This window comes from Ambystoma mexicanum, chromosome 11 (assembly GCF_040938575.1).
Source record: "Ambystoma mexicanum isolate Mex_15411 chromosome 11, UKY_AmexF1_1, whole genome shotgun sequence".
In the NCBI taxonomy this organism is placed as follows: Eukaryota; Metazoa; Chordata; class Amphibia; order Caudata; family Ambystomatidae; genus Ambystoma; species Ambystoma mexicanum.
The window spans coordinates 952,486,864-952,511,986 of NC_090934.1; the positions used below are offsets into that span (position 1 = coordinate 952,486,864).

Here is a 25,123-nt window from a genome sequence, read left to right on the forward strand (position 1 = left end):
AGCCTTGCCACCTCCCGTGGTTGTGCATGTATGTACTGCTATGTATTCTTGTATTCATGAGCATGTGAATCCATGCCAGACCCCATGCTGGAGAAGGAAAAAGTTACTTACCTGTAACTGTTGTTCTTCAGAATGGGTCTGGCATGGATTCACATGCGAACCCTCCCTCTTACCCCTCTGCGGCTCTTCTCTTGTTCCTACTGCCACTTTACATGCTACCAAATCTGAAGATGGCTGCCAGAGGAGGGGCTTAGGTAGAGGGCAGTCATTGGCTAGGGGCAGTATGACCCAGAAACCAGTGATTGGTTACTAGTAGAAAGACAGTTCAGAAACGAAACTGAAACTGATTTTTTTCTTTATCGAGGATTCCCAGCCTGACGACGGGGAATATTCATGAGCATGTGAATCAATGCCAGACCCAGGCTGGAGAACAACAGTTACAGGTAAGTAACTTGTTCCTTCTCTGTGTTGTGTTCGTTACCAGGTCCCAATAGCTTAAAATAGTACCAGGCCTGCATAATTCTTGCCATAGATTTTCCAACTTTACCACCCCCCCAGAACGGTCTGGCTACCATTTGCTACCATTACCTTCAAAACCTTTAACATCATAATCCTGCTTCCCTTTCCGTCCCTCCCCCCCAACCTCACCATCAACCCCAAATTGATGATGTAACCTTTGTAAACTTTTGGTGAAACCCTCCGGGTGGGGGGGGGGGAGAAATTGTGAGGATAGCTTGAGGGGTCATATCTTTTAGAAGCTTCTCCACTAACAGTTCCATAGAGCCTTTGCATGCTGCTTCTGGAATTCCCACCAGGTGGATGATGCGTCTTGACCTTGATTCCAAATCCTTGCATTTTTTGTCATTTTCTTCAGCTCAGTTTGGATACTATTCAGTGTTTGGACATGCTGTTGTATTATATGTTTCTCACTTATTCTAGTTTGAGCCTCTGTAATGTGTCCACTCTCCTCCATTTATTTTGCTTTCAGTGACCCTATTGTACCCACGATATCGTTCAGCTTGACATTGATGGCTAAAATGCTATTCTGCATTGTCTGTATTAAATGGTCATCTCTGGAACCGCCATTGCTCCTATCCATCGTTGTGGGGTTTGGGGGTGGGGGAGTGGCGGATGTTGTTGGTCTTGGGCCAGTAAAGGAGTCCATTGGGCCTTTTTTCTTATGGGCCCCCTTTGTCATTGTATGGGTTATGCCAGGGGGTAAAATGTAGTTCCACCCTTTGATTTCTCCTTTAGTGCTGGTCGTTGTCTATGCCGTAGGATTGTCACGAGTACATGTCAGACATTTACTGTTGCTTGTGGGCTGTTGGGCTGGTCTTGTCTCGAACTGAATGAGTTGAATGTGCGTCCGCTGTCGGGTCATCGGGGCTGTCTGCGTTATGGCCGCAATTAGGGTGTATTGGCCAGCTGATCGCCTTTAGTCTCCCCAAGCGTCCCCTGTGGGCATGCCAGTTGTAGGCGTTCCTATCTCCTGGGTTGCTGGTGTGTGCTGTGCAATCTAGTCCTCGCCCGATATGTGGGTTGCTGGACAGGTTGTTGGGTCTTTCGCTCCATGTATTTAGGGATAGAGCCTGTTACAAGGCGGCCATGGATTGTCCAGGTTCAGACGAGGCACTCCAGTTATCAAGTGGCGAATTGAGGTTTCCTGCAGTCCTCCGACATGGCCCACTGATGATGATCAGCCTGAAGTGGTTTGTAAATGCGTCCTCAGATGGCTGCCTTGTGCTATTTGAGTTGTGCAGCCTTCCCGGTCTCGACTGTATTATTGCACTTCTCTGCAGCGCCCGGGCCTATGGTATTCCTTACACATTTATGTCAGGTCATCGCCGTTTAATCTTGTGCGTTTATCAGTATATGGCGCTGTGGAGGGCGTTCCATCCCGCCATGCTCAGACAGACCCAATCACGGATTTTGTAGTCTATTTGGGGACTGGGTTTGTTACGACCGGATGTGCATTAGAATGTTCTCTGTTAATAACCCTTTTGCTCAGTGTTGCGGTTCGTGGGCCCAGGCATTAGTGGGGTTGCCACTTACATGAGTGTTAATTCTCTAAGGTATTCACCTTGCTGTCGTGAAGTATTCCACCGTTGGTGTAGCGTGAGGATCTAGGTTGTGTTGCGCTATCACTCAGATGTAGTCTCTGTGGATCACCACGTTAGCATTACACTGTGCGTTTCAGAGCTGTGATGTTACTACTTGCCCCAGTGTCCCGTATCAAGGTTAATTTAGTGAGCAGGGTCGAGCCGTGGGCCACAGGTACGTGCCTTCACCAACCGGGCCTTCAACAGGACCACCATACTCGTATTGGTGCTGCGCGTTGTGGCTGTGCGCGTTTCCCCACTGCATGGCTTACTTCAGTTCGGCATAGTAGGCAGCGTTCCATTCACTCTGGGACCTACGGATCAGTCACGGGAACTCGATGGTCACTGTTCCGCTTGTTATCTGGGGAGGTGGGAGCGCTGTCGCTCTGGCCGGGCCTTCAAGTCTCGCCGCTATTACTTTCCCTGCTTACCCCACCGGGTTCTTGTCTGTTATCGGGTTATCTGATTCAAGAGGCCTGGCTGTTTGTAGGGTTTCGGTGCGCAGCTAGTTGCCGGTGTGTTGGAGGAATCCAGTTGCAGTCCCCCCGTCTCCATTGTGTTGTTCGTTGTGTCTCAGGAGGCCGCGTTTGATGGAGGGGCTTGACCCGACCCTCCGCCAAGCCGATTTTCGATGCATCCGGGCCACGTTTCCTAGAACGCATGGATGAGGTCCGGTGGCTCGAAATTTCACCCTTCCAACGTCTGGTGTAGTTTAGTGTACTGGTCATACGTAACCGTGCTACCGCCTGCTTTTCGGTCTGGCTGCACTGTTTCGGCTAGCTTGGGCTCCTCCCCCACCTCCGATCCCAACATCCCCGCGGCTTCAGCACTGGCCTTTCTTGTGGCACTTGTACTCGCCTCAGTAGCTTGTGCTTTTGCTCAAATCAGACGAGTGAGTGCACAATCGGTTCTTCTACTACCCAGTCTCTGCAGAGTTAAATATTTATGGCCGGCGATGTCAATTTTCGTTAAGGATTAATAATTCACTCGGAGCTCCTCTCCTAGACGGCCATCACAGTCGGCTGCTCAACAGCGCCCCCACACTTGGATGAGTTTGGAGGCGAGGTTCAGGGAGTGGGGAGAAAGGCTGGGGATGGTGGTTTGAGAACCATTACCAGAAAGTGAAAGGAGGACGTGATTCTTGCAGTGGTTTACCGCAATAAACATTTGAAAGTGGTGACAGGAGAATATTAAGAGGAAGGTACTTATTTGTAGCTAGATGGTGATTGGGAGCATTGGATTAAGAGCTGAGAAGTTGACAAGAGGTGGAACATGCTTGGTGATGGAAGAAGAAAATGGAAAGGAAGTAGGTAGGGATTAAAAGTGAAAATAGAGGAGGTATTTGGAGAACATTGCGAGAAAGTGGTAGGACCGACGGAACAGGAGTTGTGTAAGATTATCAGTTAAACTTTTTGGGACGGCCTGCCTTCCTAGGCTGGTATTAGTTGTGAGAGGAGAAACAAGCCCTGGGTTTGGGCGATGCGGATGGAGGGAGAACCCCAAATGTTACAGTACAGGGGTGGGTGGGGTAATGGGGACCTCTGGACTTCACGACTAACATCTGGAACTCATGGAGCCTGTACAGAGGGTGTTCTTCCAAAGGAGGGTTCGGGTACCCCTTAGGCTTGCAATGAAAGACCAACGGAGAGATACTACCCCTCCAGAAGAGAGGTCCATCTCTGAGGTCCGAATCTGAGATACTTTGTTGCTTTCTTCCACCCCTTCAGAAGATTGCTTTGGCCCCTTAGTTTCACTGTATCCCTAAGAAATTGTTTGTTTAACCTGATCATTGTCGGGCTGGTCTGTTAATCGCAGTCACCCATGTGACACTAGCGCAACTATATTTTTCTCTAGCCGATAGTTATAGGGTACTAAATCCTGCATTTCCACAAGGTCAGGATGCAGACTTCCAATTTTTCAGAATCTCCTCCTTGGCCATGAGGAGTGCCTACGAACACCAGAGTTTAGTGGGTATTGGTAGATGTAGGGCTTGCAGAACTTATTCAAGAACAGAAAGAAGCACATTAGACTAGAATCCGTCCTGGAGGCCATATGTCAATCCATGGCAAGAGGAATCGGTCAAATAGCTTGCATTGTACACATGAAAAATTATTCTCTGCTTTACATACCACAGGTTGTAGTTAATGTTCATATTAAATAGGTCTGCACAGATGTCGGACTAAGTGTTCGATAATTGGACCCAGCTCCGCCAACGGCGATCGTCGGGTGCCACCCCTGCCACTCCAATAGATGGAATTTGTAAGGCTAAAAGGGTTGTGTGCTTGGCAGGAGAAATAGGGTGGGAGGCTTCAATAGGCAAACCCATGGACCTTAGGTCATCTTGTCCAGCACTGTAGTCAGGATGGTGTATCTTCTCACTTCGCTGTCTGCCAGCCTATACTGACACTTTATGTATGCACAGAGGAGCATTTTGCCAAATACCCAAGCGCCTGTAATATACCTTATCCCATCTCCTACCACAGCTTCAGGTGACTTGTCCTATTGCTGCTTTTGTCCGCCACCTTGTTTGAGAATGATGCCCTGAAATGCCACATCAAATGTTTCCAATATTTGATAAAGCTTCCATGCATTATCTTATACAATGGGGGCAACAATTAGCAGGAGGTGTTGTATCCAATGATGGCAAACGTGAGAAGATACCTGGGGCTACTCAACTTGCACCCAATTTTTGACTGCTGTATAGGGTAACTTCACTCCAGAGTCTGCTCCAAGCCCAATGCTAGACCCGGTAATTAGAAGGCGCAATGTCCGATAGCTATATCTGAAAATCCAAACGTTCCCTTAGTAGTGTTAACCTTTAGAATTTTTGGGGATTTTCGAGAGCAAAATCCCCCCCCCCTCCCTCTGCCCCCACCACAAAAAGTTTTTGAATGTTTTTATTTCACTGGTTATCTAATGTAGAGGGGTAGAAGGAACGTGTTGGAAACATAAGAATGTTGGAAGGAGGGTCAATGTTCTCATGTTGAGTTTGCCCCACACGATCAGTTAAGTTTCCCGCAAGCCTGCAGTCAGCATTGCAGTTTTCCAATGCCATTTTTATATTCTTTCTAAACAAGTGATTGTTGTCCCTGCCAAATGGTGACCATAAGTGCGTGAATGAGTTATTTGCCCATTTATCATCTAACTCACTAAAAGTTGCCTAGCAACAAGCGGGTGACACTGGAAAACATCTGTCTTTGAGCTATTGAAGTGGACGAGTTTGCAAAAGACATTATAGAGGTCATTTAAGTTCCTGGTGGAGGATTGTGTATTGCACAGCAGAGCTGGCACTTCATCAAGCATAGAGGAGGACATTTGAATTAAATTGTGTGCAGGGATGCCTTTAATTTCAGGTCTCTCAGGAAGGTCAACCGCTAACAGTATTGAAAAAGCAGAGCGAAAGGGGCAACACTGCCCGATGCCCCAGTGAATACAGAAGCTCTCTGATATGTATTATTTTATTCTTATTGTGGTATTTGAGTGTGCACCTAGCTGCGAGAAGCAATGGAGCGCTTTAGAGGTATACAACAGAACAGATGCATAATGGAGGGCTTTTCAGAGATCTTAACCATTTTACTAGGATCCTTGCAGATGGGTCGGGGTGCAAGCCCTTAAATAGATTCACAAATCTGTGTCCAAAACCAAGTTTGCTCATTGTGTATTTCATGTAGCCACAACATACCAGATCAAAAGCTTCCTCAGTGTCGATAGAAATGGAGGATGGGTCTGTTTTTATATTGGTGGATATTTAGGGAGATTTAAAATTTTCATGCCAAATCTCTTCCACCTGTCAGACCCCCAGAACTTTTTGCTGGACTACTAAGATTTGCTCTTCTCCCGAATGAGTGGGAGCCTTTTTCCCCACTCATTAATTCTTTTGCTGTGATCATGGGAACCCTTATGCATTTTTCTGTACTTTGTCATGGAGTCATGCTTTCTAAAGGCATCTGTAATTTACTTTTGCAGCACACAGCACCCTTTGTGCAGTGTTGCTTGGGATCCCCTGGAACTTTCCTTTTTATATTCTTTACTTTCCTTGTATGAGCACGTTTCCAAGGATAGGGGGATACTTTTATCCTTCTGACCTTTTCCTTTTGTGAGATCAGCACAAACCACCTTATGTAGAAGAGTGCTGAGAGGTTCCACTGTATCCCCTTTCTCACTGCTCCTGTAGCATTTATGTTACAGTGACAAGCATACCTGAATGGCTTGTGGTAGTGGACGTGATCTACCAACTATTGTGTATGTTTCCTACCCTGGGTATGTTCACAGCTGCGGTAATGCACAGAAGGGTCACCATTGACCCAAAGTTGTGGCTGGTTTATTTTTTTGCTCATTTCTTGTGTGCATGTCCTTTTTTGGTCCTTCGTCTGCTGTGCTGAGTGGGAGGGTCCGGGTTTGACTTTTGTCTTCCCCGGGAATCCTTTTGTGAAGCCTACCGAGGCACCAGAGTGTCTGTTATGACAAGAAGCCGGGGAGGTTCCCAAAACCCTGCTGGTCTGTCTTTTCGCATGTCTGCCTGGAACCAGTTCGAACTGGGAGGCTGGTTGCCCTGAACGGACAACCACCTGCCAACGTTTGAATGTAGCATGATTGCTTATTCGCAGGGCTCCTGGATGGAAGGCTGAATTCCTGGTGCACAGAGTCGACAACTGGAACAGAAGGTTCGAAGAAGATGACCAGAAATGCCTGCAGCTCTTACCAGCAACTGCAGAAGCCTGCTTAAGTAACAGCTGTTGTCCTAACTCCATTTTCAAATCGACAGGGGACTCTCCAAAGAGGATGACTTCCTTCCTTGGACCAGTGGGCCTAATCAGTCCTAACATGACCTGCAATTTAAAGCCATTCCAAAATGACCTGCAACCTTACTGGCTGCAAACCACCAATTCCCTAGGACCTGCGACCATCCTGCAGAGCATCATCTTGCTACAAACAAAGCTTCCCGAAACATTGGACTCCATTCCCGACCAATTCCCCCTCCTAAAAGTCCCCTCACAAGAGTGCAGGACCAAGCAAGCAAGGCGATTTTACCGGGCAGTAACTGTTCGTCAGTAGTGTCTGTAAAATGGTGCCAAAACCACAGATCTGCATTGGAGCACAAAGAATCCTTTGCTGGGAGTCCCCTATCTCGACTGCTGCTGTGACATCCCTTCAAGAGGCCCTCCTTTCGTCACCACAACCCAGAAACTGGGGACCCGGTATACAGCTGCTGCATCGTGAAGGCGTCTAGCTTTATCTTCTTAATCATTCCTAAGGTACTGTGGGACTCTCTGTAATACTGGTTCCATGTGTTAATTCCGCGGGAAAAATATGGCGATGCAAAAATATGGTGATATTTTTGCAGTGAAATTCACACATGGACCCTGCGGGGGACACCCCTGCATCATTTTCTTATGTGCGGGGGACACACCCACAACCCCCGCTCCCACATAATATCCCCCCCAAAAATATCACATATGGCGAACCAAAAGGCCATATCTACGGCTATATTTTTGTTGGGGATATTATGTAGTGATACTGTAATACTTACCTTGAGTCATTCTGTCACTGCTTTGTTGCTGGAGTGCCAATTCCAGTGTTTGGGTGTTCACCCATACATGTTCTCCTATGCTAAAAGCTTGTGCATTCAAAGTCCCTGAACACTTTTTACTAACAAAAGCTTGCTACTTACTTGTAACCAACAAATCCTCTGGAACTTTGCCTTTTCTACAGCTGTGCCTTTCCTGCTTTCCGTCCAGTCTGACTTTGAAGAACTAATAACTAGGTAGGGATGGACTGCTTAAACCTTCTGGGCCTCTGAAAAGTATTACAAGTCTTTAAAAGTGCTAATGTTGGTGCTGTTCCATCATTTGATTCCTTTCACAGAATATTATGAGTTATTTGAACAGTGATTTTACTTACCTATCAATGGCCTTCACTGACCATATACGTTTTTACATTGTGGTTTACTCACCTGAATTATTGCATTGGTTTTCTATTGTGTTTATTAGCTTGGAAATAGTACTTACATATCTGAATGTGTATCTTTGCCTTGTGTGTATATATAACATTAAGTGTTTCTTTGGGCCTATGTATATTCTAAGTTCTCTGTTCTGACATACAGCTCACATCTCTCCTAAAATAAGCCTGGCTGCTCTGCCATCCTATCAATACCTTGAGTGGAACAGGCCTATATTAAAAGTTGGGGCTCTGTTTACCAAAGGGACAGTTTTATAATGTCTATACTTCACAAAAACTCCCCTAACGTGGATTATGGCCCACTAGTACCCAGTGGGGGCGTGGCCTAGTCCTCCCAGCCAATGAGGAGTCTCGGAGCGGGGGCACTACCATACGGTAATCACGCCGCTCCAAGCCTCCTCAGTGCTGGAGGCCACCATTTTCCCCCACTGGTGCTCAGGCAAGTGCTTCCCTGTGCCCCGCAACCTCTTCCTCCTTCCCACCCCACTTTTACACATTTCACCTCCTCCCACCCCCTCCCACTTACCTTGTGCTTCATGGTCCCACACCAGCGCCGGGAACATAAGTGTTCCCGGCGCATCCCTGCAGCTGTGGGAATGGCCGCCATGTAAAGGGAGAAGGGACTTTAGTCCCTTCTCTGGACTGTAGTCCCTTCTCCCTGTTCCATGGAGGCCATATTTTTCACTTTTTAGTTTAATGTTTCACAACTTCTCAAAAGAATGTATTAGTACCCCGGTCCAACGGTCCAGGTACCAATAGGCCATAATCCATGTTAGGGGAGTTTTTCTGAAGTCAGTCTGTATTAAGGCTCTCCCTTCTCTCTGGCCTTCTCTCTGGTTTATTGCTTAGCTGTTCTTGCATGTTCTCCCTACCTTTACTGCTGTTCACGAACCGTGCTTGTTTTCTGTGTATCTTGGTGAGTATAGCAGAGTCTATCTTTCATTTGAAGACGTTTGCAAGCAGCCTCAAATTCAAACTGAGGAAAGAGAGGGAGCTGAAATGTTCGCAGCTTGTATGGAGCATCATAGGCTTGGGGATCTTTTGATTAAAGCAGCAGAGAATGAGTCAATGACATTTTAACATGACATTTTTACAGGATTTGACATACCACTGTGAGAACTGTCTGGGACATTTAAAACTCAATTGGCAGTCCATCTGGAGCTAGGCATTTAATTTGATTCATCAGGTGAGCTGCCATTCCAATCTCTTCTCTCTACATGTCTTTATTTGATTAGATTTTAATAATGCGTCAAATTGCAAGCAGGTCACTTCAAAGCACCAGAGTTTTGAAGGAGAAAGGTGGGAACGGCAAAAGAGGTGCATTATACCAATCATGACGCACTTGTCTTTCCGGGATAGTGGACACAACAAGCTAAACAATAGTCTGGGTAACAGATGGAGGATTTCTTTCTTATTAGCAGCTTGGTGAGTTGTTGGACCAGTCTATACAGTGGAGGAGTCGTTTGCCAGCAACCAAATCTTGAAGTCTCTTTTGAATTTAAGGCAATTCTGAAGCTCCTCAGAGAAAACAGATTATTAAAAAGTTGCGGCACTGAGGTAATCTATCCCGTCCAGCGCGGGCTTTGTTAAATTGCTTACTGTCAGTTATCCGTTTGTTGTATTTCAAGCCTTTCCCACGTGTGTAGACCTTAGCTAGTTCATTCAGATACTCTGGGCTTGATTTAGGTAAGGCAATATTGGTTAGATAAAGGACCTTGTCAGTGATTCTCTTTTCTTCTGGGCGCCAGTTCAGAGTTTCCAGGCTACGGTAGATAGTCTTTCATTTTTGCCCCACAGATTTGTCCGTCGGCCGTGTACTACACCACTTGTTCCTGAATTAAGAAAGTTGGTGTGCTTGTTTACATGCCGGCCATGGTAGCATGAGAGCTTCCACCGTCTCCTTTCTCCAACAAGTAATTTCTAATAGGGGGATCATTTTTTTAAAAAGGTGGAATTGGAGGGGGCATGGCCAGGAGCCGTCGCGAGAGGCATGGCCGCTTAGGAGCTCCTGCTCGGCCCATCGCGCCTTCATCCACACCGCTGCTCCCAGACCCCGATAAATGATGAAAAGCGAATGCCTCTCGTGGGATCCCGCACGGCAGCCACTGATCGAGTGGGTCCCCGTTCCAGCGCCGGATAACAAGAGTTTTGGAGTGTTTTCTCTGCAGGACCCCGCTCGACGGCAAGATGGTGGCTGCGTGACAAACACTGAGGCGCACCTTCATGAGGGGGAGGGGCAGGGGTACTGAATCAAACATAGCCGCCTAACGATCTCAGCCCTCTGTCCCGCACTGGCACACCAGCAGACTGCCCTGAATCCTGCAGACTCTACCGAGCCCGAGAAACCCACAGAAGCAGAGGCGGCGCATTAGCGGGAACCTGCACCTCCTCCGAAGCACCCCGCTGCAGTAAGACAAGGGGCCCTGGCACAAACCCTGCAATCCCCGCTTCCGCCTCACACACCCGGCGTGCCTCTCTTCCCCCGGCCTGCACAGGGGCTGTCCCAGACACATTGCTCCCTGGATTGTAGAGCCGGAGCTTATGTCCCCCCCTGGGGCGGGGCTGCAAACGGGGTTTGTCGCACTTCGCGGTCCCTGCCTGGGATCATCAGCTCCTCGCCCCCAGCAACAGCTCCTGAAGCGACGTCTCACCTATCCAGCCGGGTCCCTCCTTCTGGTGCTGAAATCCACCACGAAGATCTACCAGCAACATCAGAGGACACTGCCGGAACCCGCCCAGATCTACACAGCAGCCCTGCAGATCACTCAGCACAGCGATCCCCACCAGCCTTCCGGTCCTCCGCCCGCAACATTCCTGGACCTTGAATCTCCAGGACTGAGATCCTGGGAGCACGCGGGGTGCTGCAGACTCCCCCCCCCCCCCCCCCCCACCCTCCTGAATAACAGATCAGACCGCCATCCCTGAGGTGAGGACTGGGGAGGGCCTGGGGATTCTGGCCTGAATTTCCCTCTCTGAGGCTGTATTCTAATCGGGCCCCTGAATTCACGCTCTGCTGATCATTACGTTCCCACCCCACGGGCCACTAGAAGCACCCTCCGGCCCCCTCGACCTGATATTCCATCACTCCTCACCCTTCACGTCGGGTCTCGCGACTCAACCTCGGAGCCCTACTACGATCTGCTACGGGCATTCGCAACTACACAGCTCCCTCCTTCAATATTCAAGCTCTCCAATCATCATCTGGTGGACCGGGAATCCACAGGTGAAGTCCTCTGAACTCTCCCCCTGTCCGAAACAGCAAGATACCCATCAACACCAAAATTTCAAAAAGCAGCAAAACTTCTAAGCAGGCGGATATCGTCTCCTTACTGGCGAATACCACCACTGAAGGATCTAGAAAGGGGGACCCACCAGAGGACCCACCCAACAACTCCACGCCGACGGTATCAGCATCTGCCCACTGCTCATCCCAAATGGTCACTAAAGCCAACTTGCAAGACATATTGTCAGCATTAACCAAAGAAATTCAAAAAAGCACTGAAGAAGTCACAAAGAAAATCAACTCTCTGGATGGGCAGGTGGGAGAGGTTGAACACCGAACAGCAGAGCTTGAATCCGAGGTTTGTGACCAGAGATATGAAGATGAAATGGACAGGGACAGGATCAAGGCACTAGAGGCAAGATGCAACCTCCTTGAGGCAAAACAGGGGGATGCAGAGAACCGCTCTAGGAGAAATAACATTCGCATAAGAGGGATCCCATCCTCCATTCCAGAAGGAGAGCTAAGACGCTACGTCTCAAATCTAATCAGATTCATAATTACACTTCCAGATAATGCGCCCCTGAAGCTGGACCGGGTACACAGAACCTCCCCAAGACGGGAATCCACATTCCCCCCGGATGTCCTAGTCCGAATCAATTTTTTTCAATTAAAGGAGGAAATCATGCGCGAAGCAAGGCAAATGCACCAGATCACCTTCCAGGGCTCCATTATATCACTCTACCAGGATTTAGCTGCCTCCACTCTCCACAAATGGAAAATCATGCGACCCCCTAACGGAATGGCTACGAGAAAAGAAAATACCGTACCAGTGGGGATTCCCGACATCAGTCAAATTCAAATGGGAGGGAGCTCTGAAACAACTCTACACACCAAAAGAAGCAGACAAATTCATGGGTCTCGGAAAATCGGACATGTAGTCGGAAATGGAAGAAGCAATCCGCCCCGCCCGGGGAAACCCCTCCACAGGAGAATGGTCAAAATCCAGCAGGAGGCGCAAACTTCAAGGTCCCACCAAGAAAGACAATAATCCAGGATGACCAATCGGCATTAACTCACTTGTATCTAGGCACTACAATCCCATGACGATGCCCTATACGGGCAATCGCTCTTGAAGTGATGCCATCTCACATCCTACAATGCTACGAGTCCCCTGCAGTGTGCTGGACCTCAGATACATCCACTTGCAATCACACCAATAGTGCGGGAATAAGGCTGAACTCTGACGCACTTCAGTTCAATGATCAGCGGCCCAGTTGGCCAGTTCTAGGTGCTTTGGTGCCACCAGTTCCCCAGTGGCATCAGGACAAAGACTCTACTACCAGTTCAAGTTATGGGGGCGGAGGGGTGGGGGGGGGGGAGTTCAGTTATCAGAGCAACCAGCCCAGAAAGGGACACACCGAACCTCATGGGGCCTGGCCCCTCGCGCATCACCTCAGCATAAAGCGTCAGCGACGAAGCTACCACCAATCCAAAGCAGCAAGAAACATCCCCTAGCAATCTCTCGGCCTTAGCGTGACGATACGGACCAAGACACTGCTAAGACAAAAGTAAATATCAATGGCTGATACAAGCGAGATAGTAATACTCACATGTAACGTCCAGGGTCTGAACTCGTTCAAGAAAGCGCAAATCAGTTGAGCATAGACTGGGACAACTATCGGGAGATATTGTTCTTCTCCAAGAAACCCATCTACTGCAAGAAGACGAAAGCCGGGTGAGATTTAACAGGTATAGAAATGGAGCATACTTCGCCTCCTCCGGAAAGAAGACAGGAGTAGCAATTCTCTTAAGTGACAGAGTCCTGCTGTCAAAAATCACCATAAAAAGAGATCCGGAAGGCCTTTTCCTCCTCCTAAAAGGCCTGTTCGAAGAGCTCCCTATCACCATCATTTCAATTTATGGTCCCAACACATCCCAAGCTAACTTCATCACAAAACTAATCCCATCCTAGCCTTCCATGAAGGACACTTGATTATGAGCTTAGTCTTTAACTGTATGCCAAATCCACAAATAGACAAAACTCTGCCCCCAAAGAATACAGACTTTGCGCATGCACTGCATTATCCAAACTACTCAGAGAATCCGAAACGAAACTGTAGACGCATGGAGGCTATTCAATGACACCCTGAGAGACTACACTCACTACTCATGTGTGCATAAAGGCTTCTCAAGAATAGATCTTATTTTAATATCTGGAATCCTGTGCCCATGCCTTAATAGCGCAGAAATCCACACATGTATGTTATCGGACCACGCTCCAGTATCCGCCAAACTAGCCATTTCAGGTCAAAAACACCCCGTTCAAAGACATTGGAAACGTAACGTCTCACTGCTACTAGATGAATGCATCAGATCAGAAACTGAAGAAACAATCTCCAATTACTTCAACGAAAATACAACGGAAAACTCTCCCATCAACATAATCTGGGATGCCATGAAACCCGTCGTTAGAGGCGCACTGATCAGCGCCGGAACAGAACAAAGAAGAGTCTTGAATATCATGGCTGCTAAACTGGAGAAAAGGGTAAGGCATTTAGAGGACGAACTCAAATCGCACACCTCCAGGAAAAGGGAAAGAGCCTTAAGGAAAGCCAAAACAGCGCTGGAAATGCACTGCACCGATCGCACGGCAAAGGCCTTAGCATTTACAAGGCAATTCTATTACAACAAAGGGAATAAGGCAAACAAGGTGCTGGCGCAAAAATGGAAGAATATCCACAGCCGAAACAATATCTTGAAACTCAGAAGGGAAGACGGAAAAATGCTTTACTCCGTGGCTGACAAGACTGAAGAACTGTTGAATCACCATAAATCAATCATGTCTGGGACACCCACAGTACTAGACAATCTACCAGAATATCGCAGTACCATGCCCCTCCGAGACACATCCCAGCTGGAATCCCTGGAACTACCCATATCCACCGAAGAGATCATTGAAGCTATTAAATCTCTTAAAACCGCAGCCCCAGGCCCTGACGGTTTATCTGCAAACTTTTACAAAACATTTGCCAGAATACTAGCTCCTCAAATGACGGTCTTGTTCAACTCCTTTCTCGCCTCAAAATCAATAACGGAATCAATGGCAGAATCTCAGTCCTGCTACACAAACCTGGAAAAGACCCCAAACTAGCTGCTTCCTACAGGCCTTTATTGCTACTGAACAACGACGTAAAGATCTTTGCAAAGGTTCTTGCCAATAGACTGGGACCTACCCTACCAACCTTAATTGATCAAGACCAAACAGGCTTTATCCCTGGACGAGGGACCCATGACAACATCAGAAGGACAATTAACATCATCGAAAGCGCCCATAAACTAAAGGTAGGAATGGCAGCCATATCCTTAGATGCACACAAAGCTTTTGACCTGGTCGACTGGGGGTATATCCAGGCAGTCTTGAAGCATCTGGGATTTGGCCCTAATTTTATCACATGGGTAATGGCAAATTATCAATCTTCTACCACACAGCTACGGGTCAACGGCACTAGATCCAGCAAAATTCACATTTCCAGAGAGACTAGACAGGGGTGTCCACTCTCTCCTCTAATTTCACCCCATCTATGGAGCCTTTCGCTGCGCGAATCAGGCAAAATGCCAAAATAAGTGGGTTATCCATGGGAGGTCACGAGTATAAAATAGCACTATATGCGGACGATGTCCTAATAACCGCTACAAACCTAGCAACCTCCCTAGAGGCCCTGTGGACGGAGCTCTCAGAATTTGGGGCCATGTTGGGATTCACGGTAAACCTGTCTAAATCCGCAGCCCTGGGGGTTAATCTCTTTAAGCAAGAAAAACACACTCTCAGCCCTTTAATGCCAATCCCATGGTCGACTGGCCCAATTGACTACCTCGGGGTTCACATCCCTAGTGACCCACGGCGCTTGTACTCGAGCAACTTCCCACAAATAATGAGAGATCTCCAGAAGGATCTTAAAAGGTGGAAACCCCAGGAAATATCCTGGTTTGGCAGAATCACAGCCATCAAGATGAATCTGATCCACAGATGGTTGTACCAATGTACGGCACGCCCAGTCAATATCCCAGGCCCTGCCCTGGCAACATTACAAAAGCAAATCCAAGCTTTCGTCTGGGGGGGAACCTCGTATCGCCAAACAAATAATGTTGAGGGGGATACCACAGGGAGGATTGGGAGTCCCAGACCTAGCTAGATACACACTAGCAGCGCAACTGTCTCATGCTTTCACATGGGCCCACGAGTCGGATGCCCCGAAATGGGCACAACTTGAGGAATACTGGAGTCCAGCGGCGACCTCAGATCTCCCACATATTCCATTTATAAAACCACAAACAGTGGACCCCTGCTGGCAACGCTGACAACGGTCCACTGCTGGAAAGAAGCAGCCCGAAAGTGGGGTATCCGCGGTCCATTGGGCCCCCTAACTCCGATGTGGAATAACCCTGAATTCTCTCCAGGCCTACACCGCAGTGTTTTGACCATGGATCGAAGGCGGCCTACGAAAGACCAGCGACTTCCTGGAAGCAGATGCACCCATCTCATTCGAAAGGTGTAAAGCAAAATTCGGGATCGACGAGCGGGAAAGATTCCACTATGCACAAAAACGACACTGGATGTCCCACAGAGTGACTAGGGAGAAATGCACCAGAGACTTAACAGCTTTAGAATTATCCTTAACGACCCCCACAAGCAAAGGCAGGATTTCGACCCTGTACCGTCTCCTCGACAGGGCAGACCCATCTAAAAAGGAAAGATATATGCTTCAATGAGAAAAAGACCTGGGTCAAGAAATCAAGAAATTGAAGTAGAGGAATGGGGAAAAATGTGGGCCAGGCTGCAGAAAAGTTCACAATGCATCACATATAGAGAAGGGGGCTACAAAGGGGGGCTACAAACTATGCTACAGGTACTACACAACCCACGCTCAAATCAATAAGGCCAACCCAAACATTCCAGGGACCTGCTGGCGGGGGTGCCCATCTATCGGTGATGGAGCATTCCCAATCTCGGGCCAAATCCCCAGGCTATGGACACATCTACTCCTAGCAGCAAAAATAGCACTGGCCCGGGTTTGGAAAAATCAGGAAGGCCCATCTGTGGCACTCTGGTGGGTGAAATGCTTGGACATAGCAGTGGCCGAAAAATTCACCGCGATCCGAGCAGGGTCTCTGAGTAGAGCACTAAAAATATGGGACCCATTTATGGACTACGCTGCCAAATTCCCGGCTCTCACCAAGCGCCCTCCACTGACCAGATGGCTTCAAAGCAGCCCGTTTTACTGAAACACTTCCTCACACCGTAGCGCCACATCACCCCGCTGTCCACTTGGCGGCTGAGAACAGACAATGAACAACAGTGCTCACTCTATCACACTGGTCCTTCCCACTCCGATCCCCCTGGAGAGATATTATCGCTCTATCACATCCACCAATTGCTGCTTTATGATTGCTGTTATGCTTACTGTAATGCTCTTTTGTAAAACTGAATAAATGTTATGAAAAAAAAGGTGGAATTGGAAATTGGCTTTTTTTGATTATTTCATTAAATTGGGGTTCAGAAGAGGGTGCAGAGTTGAGCAAAACCCACAGGTTACTTTTGCTAGTGGGGTTAGCATGAGAGGAGGGCCAAGTGCCAGGGTGTAGGGAAAGTGGAAGTGGCTGGCAGTTCTTGGGCTTGAATACAAATTTTCCATATTTTTCTTAAAGGCTGCTCTCCTTTCATCAGAGATGAGGGTATGTTCTGAATGGTGGAATTGGGTAGGGTAGTGCCAGTATTTAGATTAATAAGGATCTGGGCATCATAAGCATGGAGGAGCAACACGAGTTCGATTCCCCAGGTCCGCGCTTAGAAACCTCTGGGTATTAAGCGCGTTATAAATAACCAATTATGATTATTATTATTAGAGATGTGAGACGTTTCAAATAGATATTGGGTAGCCATGGGGATAGTGGTGAACCCTATGGTAAGCTACAAGGACGTAAAGTGGGTTCAGAAATGAACTGCCCCAATTTAAACTGGGAGGAGCTCTCAAGCAGGAATCAAAATACTGCAGTGCTTATCCCCCCATATGGAGGTGGTCTTGAAGGATGTTTTGATCCACGACACTGGAGGCTGTTGACCAATCAGATCGATTCAAGACTGTCAGCTTGTTAGTGTCTAACATCTGAGGAAAACCGTTTTGAATAATTAGTGGTTTTTCTGCCACATGTGATCTAAAGCCAGTTTGCAGATTGTGTAATTGCTTTGTTTCTTGCAAGTATTTTTGGAGGTGTGAGACTGCCACTTTTTCTATGATTTTAGTCGCCTTAAAGAGGTTAGTTATTGGATGGTAGTTGGCTAACTCAGATGAATCCGTGTTAGGTGTTTTTACAATGGTGTAAATAGTTGCTTTTTCTGAAATCCAAGGGGATGTAGGTCTAATGTGAGAGGCATTACATAGGGAAACAGAAGCCAGACCCATTGGGTTTATTAGCCATGTCAAGAACATTAATAGGCATGGGTTATGTGGAGTGCCCGATGCTTTCAATTTGGAGGTGGTTGTGAGAATTTCTCGCCTCCGACAGCGTGTGACAAGCAGTGACTACATTTTTGATGGCAGCTTTCTTAATCAAGAAAATTGAGGCTAAGTCATCTTTAAAGGAATAGTGCGCTAAATAATGTTATTGTCCCGATCGTTCAGGCAAGACATTATAACCATACGGTGATCGATCATAAAAATGATTCCTTTGCATCTTACCTTAGTTTTTCTCACTTTTACACATGCGAAAACAACGTGTGGTGTGCGGCCATCTTGTGCTAATCTTATCTGTGGATCGATCACCCTAAGTTCAAGTGCGCTCGTGGCAATAAATCAAAACACCCATACCCGAAGCAGACATCACTTGTCCCAATGATCTGCTCCACCTATTTTCATTACGTTCGTGGCCAGCGTAGCCCAACGTGCCACGGCATCACCCACGCCCGCAGAAACAGGAAGATAAACACAAGATAAACACAGACATCTTGACACAGAGTGTACCTTCTCCGTCTTGCCCTAAATATCATTTGCGTATAGAATATTTCAGTAATACATCAACAATAGTCTGCAATGTTGCAAGTGCTTTTATTTTTCTAAGAATGTTCACAAGAAATGATAAACTCCAGGAAACTAACGATTTTTAAATTTTGCAGGTAAGTTAGAGCTGACGACGATTGCATGACTCTCGAGCTACGCATATTACGATGAACGCTCCATGTTCTTTGTCCTTTTGGGTCCTTGTCTTGCCATATGACACATCAGCAAAACAATTCAATGACCGCCCTTGGTGCTCCGTGTGGGAGAAGACATGTCTTTTTTTGCAGTTTCAAAGCCGAAAGCTCTTGCTTCTCAGCGTTCTTACATCACGAATGCCGACATGTTGCTCCTTATAGCCGGAAACGCAAATGGACATATAGGGTCATATAATCCCACATAACGCTGATCGAAAAAACACTGCTTATGATAATCCTCCAGTGTTGATTCCAGAAGCCATCTGCTGGCAACTGGAAGCTATAGCACAGGCAGTATGGTACAAAGTATCTGCGAACAAAACACAATAAAAATAAATTTATGTAGCCGTTCTTTATTTTAATATAACAAGTTACTGTATAACTCATAACTGTTCGAAACCTAATCGTAAGCACAACACAACCAATATTTAACACACAAATGAAAACAAGGTGTACTACTTGAGACCACGAGTTGCGTACAATTGGAGGGCTGTGTAGTAGGTATAGCTCCCAATGGGGTGGAGAACCACATGGAGAAAACAAAGAACAAACATAGCAACCATTCAGCTTGAAGCCTGTACAGATGTCATTGTAACGAAACTTGCAAGATTACTGTTCGAAAAGCAATCACAGTGCACATGCACAACGTTTACTCCATTCTCTCTATTATGCATACAGCACCACACTCTACTCGTTTTTAATCCCAATAGAAATGTTATGTAAACTTGAACTTACATTATTTCTGGAAATTCCATGGTTAGATTGTTTCCACGAGCAACCGCTTTGTACGATGCATCACACACTTTCACACTAACTTGTCTATTCCCGACAACTTATGTCCTTCGAGCAATTGCTGCCTAGCGTTCAAGGCGAAATTACAATAAGGCACTTGTCCTATTCAAAGGCAGACGTTTAGCTTTCGATTTCGACAATGCCGGAAAAAAAGGCATTGAAGCGGGACAGTGTTTCAGAACAGGAAGGACAGCGTGAAACATCAATCTAAAGATATGTTACACTGCATTAACGTGTCTACATTCATGAATTGTGTATGTTGATGCCTCCCAGAACGCAAACATGCTCAAGCATGGATAGAGGAGACCAATTGGTAGGAAGGAGAAAGCTACACATACGATAGCATGGAAAGTGGATGCAGATTCGAAGCTACCAGGAAGATGTCTGTATCCAGACAGTCTGAGATTATAAGTGGGACATGGTTTTCAAATAGTGTTGCCATTAGAGATCAGAGTAAAGTGTCTTGGGTGTGCAATATATATCAATGCTAGCTATTATAGTGGAAGCAACACAATAGCCAGTGAAACCATGAAAGAGGCTGCTTTGAAGGTCATACCCTGAGAAGGAAATCTCTCTGAAGGGCTGACAATTTTGAAAGGTTTAGGAACTGGCAATTTCGAGAGGGTAGGCAATACAAGATTAAATTGATCACATTACCAAACATGACAAGTGCCCTGTTTGCCCTCCTATTAAAACTGTCTCTGCTGGATGGCAAAGGATAACAAAACCAACATCGAATGGCTGGAACTGTCTTTCTGCTATCCGGGAGCGATGTGCCTCCAATGATCTCACCTTCATTCTGATGCTCACTGTGTCAAGAGCACTGGTTCTGTCTAGGTCTTTCCAAAGGCACCAACATTCACTCTGTTCTAAGAACTTTCGTGAGTTTTTTTTTCTGTAAAAATTCACACGTTGGAATGAACTGGACTTTATATTTGTATGATATACTGATGCTCAAATACTGTGCACTGTATAAACCAATCACTCTAATGCAGGATATCACATTTAATGTAGGAGAGTTTGACCAAGGGGTGTAATATTCAATTACAGTTTCTTTTTAATTCAAATTTTATTTTTTGGCATTGATAACGCCTCCAGATGCCCACGTGAAGGCGTTTTACAGAGAGCTACAAATCATTTGAATCTAAAACTACGCCTTTCGACAAGTTCATATTTTGGAGGACAAGGCTTGTTTGCAATGTTTTGTGGCATTGTATGGGCCCTGGAAACAAAATCAGCTTCCAGTCCATGAGGATGCATGTCCAACACAGTCAATGACAGATCTTTGACAAATTCAAAATCCATTTCCTCGTATATTGCCCTGACCACCCATTGTTTGCTTTGTTTTGTAAAGGCTTTGTAGTAACGTGGCACCCCCAATTTTCCTGAAGTTCTCGCTTGATCCCTACCAACGTTATTGTTATGGGCAAGTATGGCTAATCTCGTTCTCACCTCCATACCGTCTATGCCGAATTGCACCCTTTTGGGCCTGTACTTTAGGCACATATTATGGAACATTGCCAAATCTCCAGTGAGCCAGAAATCGGTGAGTCCCTTCAGGTCTCTAGAAAGCGTTTTATCGTACACAATCTTTTCAAGTGCTTTGTGTGGAGGTGAACATGGCACCAACCACTTCTTCTTCTGTTCATCCTCCCTCAAAAACGGTCCATGTGCACAATCATGGACATTTTGGTTTTCTGTCCATACGTGTACATTGGTACAATGGTGCATCAATGAACGCCATTTCTCAAGTAGAATTTCCACAGATCCATCACAAGCCTTGGAGCTCCATCAAAGATGGTTGCTGATGGACTGACACCATTTTATAAGGGTTTCCGAACCCTTCTTTTTCCCATCAGCCGTCATTTCTTCATTGATTGATTTAGCAACGTGCCATACATCAAATTGATGCCGAATGTGTGGAAACTGCTCTCGCATGGCCTTTGCTATCGAAATGTGCCTGTCGGTGGCTATCACGTCTATTTCCGTTCCCCTCAATTGCAGAAGTTGAATGGATTTAATGAAGCTATGTTTCTCCATGGCAACAGACGATGAACATTCAGCTAGCCAGAAACGTTTGCCAGAGAATTTATTTATTTGTATTTGTAAAACGCCAACTGCCCTCGGGCATCGTGGCGCTGTTAAGAAGGCTTTCTTAGTTACATATGTGCGTTTGAAGGCATACAAAGATGTTGCTTCATAAAGTTACAATAAGTGCTTCACATTGGGTACTTAGATTGGTTTAGTAGGTATATGGTGCCAGCCACATCTTGAATGGCGGCAGCTACATAAGGTTGCAAGGTCAAAATCGGTAAGCAAGAGCATGGTGCCAACCACATCCTACATGGCGGCAGCTACAAAACAGTTGCGTGGTCAGAATTAATATACATATACAAGGTGCTAGGCACAAGTTGAATGGCGGCAATGATTCATATATGCAAGGTCATAGTCAATGGGTAATAGGTAGAATGTACTGTGCATTGACATCTGTTCAACATTCCAAGCATGGCTAATAGCAGGGAATAAGAATTCCCTTTTGGGATTTGTCGTATTGAGTTTTAGCAAGGAACGCAAGACCCACATACTGACAAAAACTGGAAATCTTGCTGAAAGTCGATCCGCTTAACAGTAAAGATGCTGAACAAAGTAGATTCCCAGCTGGCACTTTGCCGAGCATCAGTTGAGCAGACCATGTAAATGTATTATGGAGGTGGACACAGGATACATGGATTTTCAGGTTGGTGCCTTGTAATACGCGAGACACATTCACCAATGGCTCCTCGCATACCTTGGCCCCAATGGTATGTACATATTTGAGCATGTGTACAATATGTCAGGGAGCTGTCGTACACAATGAACGTTTGCTCCTTTTAGTAGCCAATCGTCCTGCAGTACTGATTTTTGTGAGTCGACGGTGGTGGACAAATGCTCAAGAACTGAAATCTAGATCTTGTGCAAGATCATCGGTCAATTTCGTTGAAGTTTCAACCTCTGTCCGTTCATGACGTGATAATTCAACATGAATTGGAGACACATCTAACTTTGAATGTTTTTTTTGGTAGAGCATTTTTAGCAGGTGTAGATTGTGTGACGGGGTCAGAAAGCAGTTGCAATGCATTATCACTTTCTTCATTTTCATGTGTTCGACCTGCCACAAAGTAGCAATGGTCCAGGCTGACTTTGTAAGGGTCGCATATAAGCTTCCATTCATTTTCCGGCCACTGGACAATGCATCACTAGTCTGCTTGTTGACTGTGCCACGCTGCACCTGAGATATTAGTTGCTCCAATGTGAAATCGGTTTGGCAAGCAACATCTTTGGTTTCAAGCGATGTCTGCATCTTTATACTCCTCTTACTTCTGGGCTTCTAGAATAAATGGAAGAAGATGCTGAATGTATTGCACACATACAGAACATACAATGTTGCAACTAAAAAGCTAGAAAGATTAAAACATCTGCTCAAAAGCTTGTGAAAAACAAAATGGTACGTTCTTTACCCTTGGTTTCTTGATTTGCTTCGAAAGAGTGACTTCGCTTTCGTGGACAGCGACATCCAGCTGCAAAAAAAAGGTTTCATATGGTTTTAATACAGCAAATAAAATTTCAAAGCAAACAAACCTAAGTATATATCTACAAATCGAAATCAACTACACAGACTGGAAAAGATTGCGACATAATTAAAAAGTATTCATAATGCAATGTGATGCCCAATTTTACCTCTTATATGTATACCTCAGTTCCATGCACCTCTTCTAAGTCCACATCTGGAGCACATTCCTTGAATAGAGTAGTATACCAAAAAATACAATGTCAGCCAAAGCGCACAATAAAAGTTTGCATTCGACAGAGCACCTCCAAGCGAAGTATTTTACATAGACTTTGAACCATATACTGTTACGATCAGTGTCGGAACACAAATGGAACATTAGTATGGAGAAAACCTTGAAACGAGTGTACGTAACTTGTTCATATTTCACCTTATATCCATCCAAGTTCATGATTCGAGGTCACCCTGTAAAACATAGTGATTTCAATGTTGCCCTGCAAAGTTCTGCATTAGGGAGTGGGGGAGTGCAACATTACTACCAAAATCGGAAACGTGTAAAACCGTGCACGGTTACATACATTTATGTCTCAAAATATATCCAATGTCGGATGTACTTTGAATCTTGAAAATTAAATGTGAATAGAAATACCTCCAGCTGTGGAACTGTTTCAAAGGAGGACGAGATATTCGAAGTTCCACCTTCCTCCTATAATACAGCACTTGTTTTAATATGGATTAAAAAGTGAAATGAAACTGAAAAAATGCAGTGCAGAAGAATGTACATACTGAACTGAAATGCAGACCATGGGGCACACGTACACAAACCCATACCTGCCACTTTGTACAAATAGCCAGTTCTGCACTTAATACATTTTGATATGTTTACATTGAAAGCATACCACATGCAAGTAGTTCAATCACATACAAAGAGTAGTGTAATATTGGTATGTGTAGGAGGTTGATGTTGACTCCGGAAAAGAAATTGATGCAGAATCTTGCTCCTTCATTTTCAGCCCAATGTCCGAAAATAGTACAATGGAAAAGGAAAATTAGTACTTGAAAGGTGGACTTATGCTGGTGAGGTGAGTAGTGAATCTTGAGTTTGTTTTGTTTGTTGGTATGTAGGACTTATGCAACGAGATAACATTTCACTTTGTGCAGGTCCGAAGGGCTCTCCATTGGGATAGAAGGCGTGTCGGTGGTTTTGTCGCTTGCGAGGGTCTGTTCTTCCATCAATGTGCTCTAAATGAAGGAGATGTCAACCAACACATTTCCCAAACATGATTTCTAAGGGGCACTGTGGAAGTTTTCATTAAGGATCACATTTACTGGTTAGAGATTCCAGAAAGCGGGGCAAGATGAAGTATACTAAAATGAAATATTTGACCCTTGTGTTGAATGTGGTGACTATGGAAAATGGAGTGATGGAACAGTGATGTAAATAAACAGATGGAAGATGATACTTATTACTGCAGACCATCGTCCTACATACCAACAAACAAAACAAACTCGACATTCACTACTCGCCTCACCAGCAGCTTGCGGAAATTGAGTTGAGTTGGGATGGAATTTGGAAGCAGTTTAGCAAGAGCTTGCAGTAGACCTTTATTTGTGAACCTTCAATGGTCGTACATATCCCGGGTGAAGTGCAGACGCGGAATCGATTGACCTCACATCAGCCAAGATTTCCTTGGCCCTAATTTATCTCGTCCACTTTACAACTGCAATTTCTATGCCATCTTCTTATTAAATCAATATCCTTTGGGAATACATGCGGGATAGTACCTGGATCTTTGACGTGGCTTGCAGTATTGCAACCGACAACCACACATGATGGCATTCTTAAAGTGTGTGAGATCTGTATAAAGAAATAAGAACTATTAGCATGAATAACACAGGATGAATGTGAATAAAGGTATTTGTACCAGAGATTTGTCTTTAGAGTTTAATTGGAATAAAGACAGAAAAGCTGTGTAACCTAGCCCAGTGAATTGTGCAACAACTTTATTATACAATTGTTATACTGCACATTCTACTGCAACGCACAGTGATGAATTGTGGTAGTTAATAAGAAAAAAATACCGGAACTAATCGCTAATGCATACATTTCTGAGATACATGAACATGAAAATCCTGGTTACATTTGGGTGAAATCGACATAAATGTTCATAGTAACATTCGATGAACATAGGGAAGTAATTGGTTGACTTACACTTACTTTGGCGAACAGATGAGCAGATTCAGCAAGCAAAGGA

The 25,123-nt window shown here is 45.6% G+C and overlaps 1 protein-coding gene across 6 annotated transcripts in view; it reads left to right on the forward strand.

Moving 5' to 3' along the window:
- Nucleotides 1-25,123, forward strand: part of LOC138503961 (uncharacterized protein C11orf24 homolog) — a 606,597-nt gene that overhangs the window by 374,535 nt on the left and 206,939 nt on the right. For 2 of the 6 annotated variants that reach the window (XM_069624102.1, XM_069624101.1), the window contains exon 3: nt 23,882-23,950. The exons of the other annotated variants lie outside the window; for them this stretch is intronic. The gene's annotated coding sequence lies outside the window, so the exon portion shown is untranslated. The remainder of the gene's footprint in view (nt 1-23,881; nt 23,951-25,123) is intronic. 6 annotated transcript variants of the gene reach the window in all.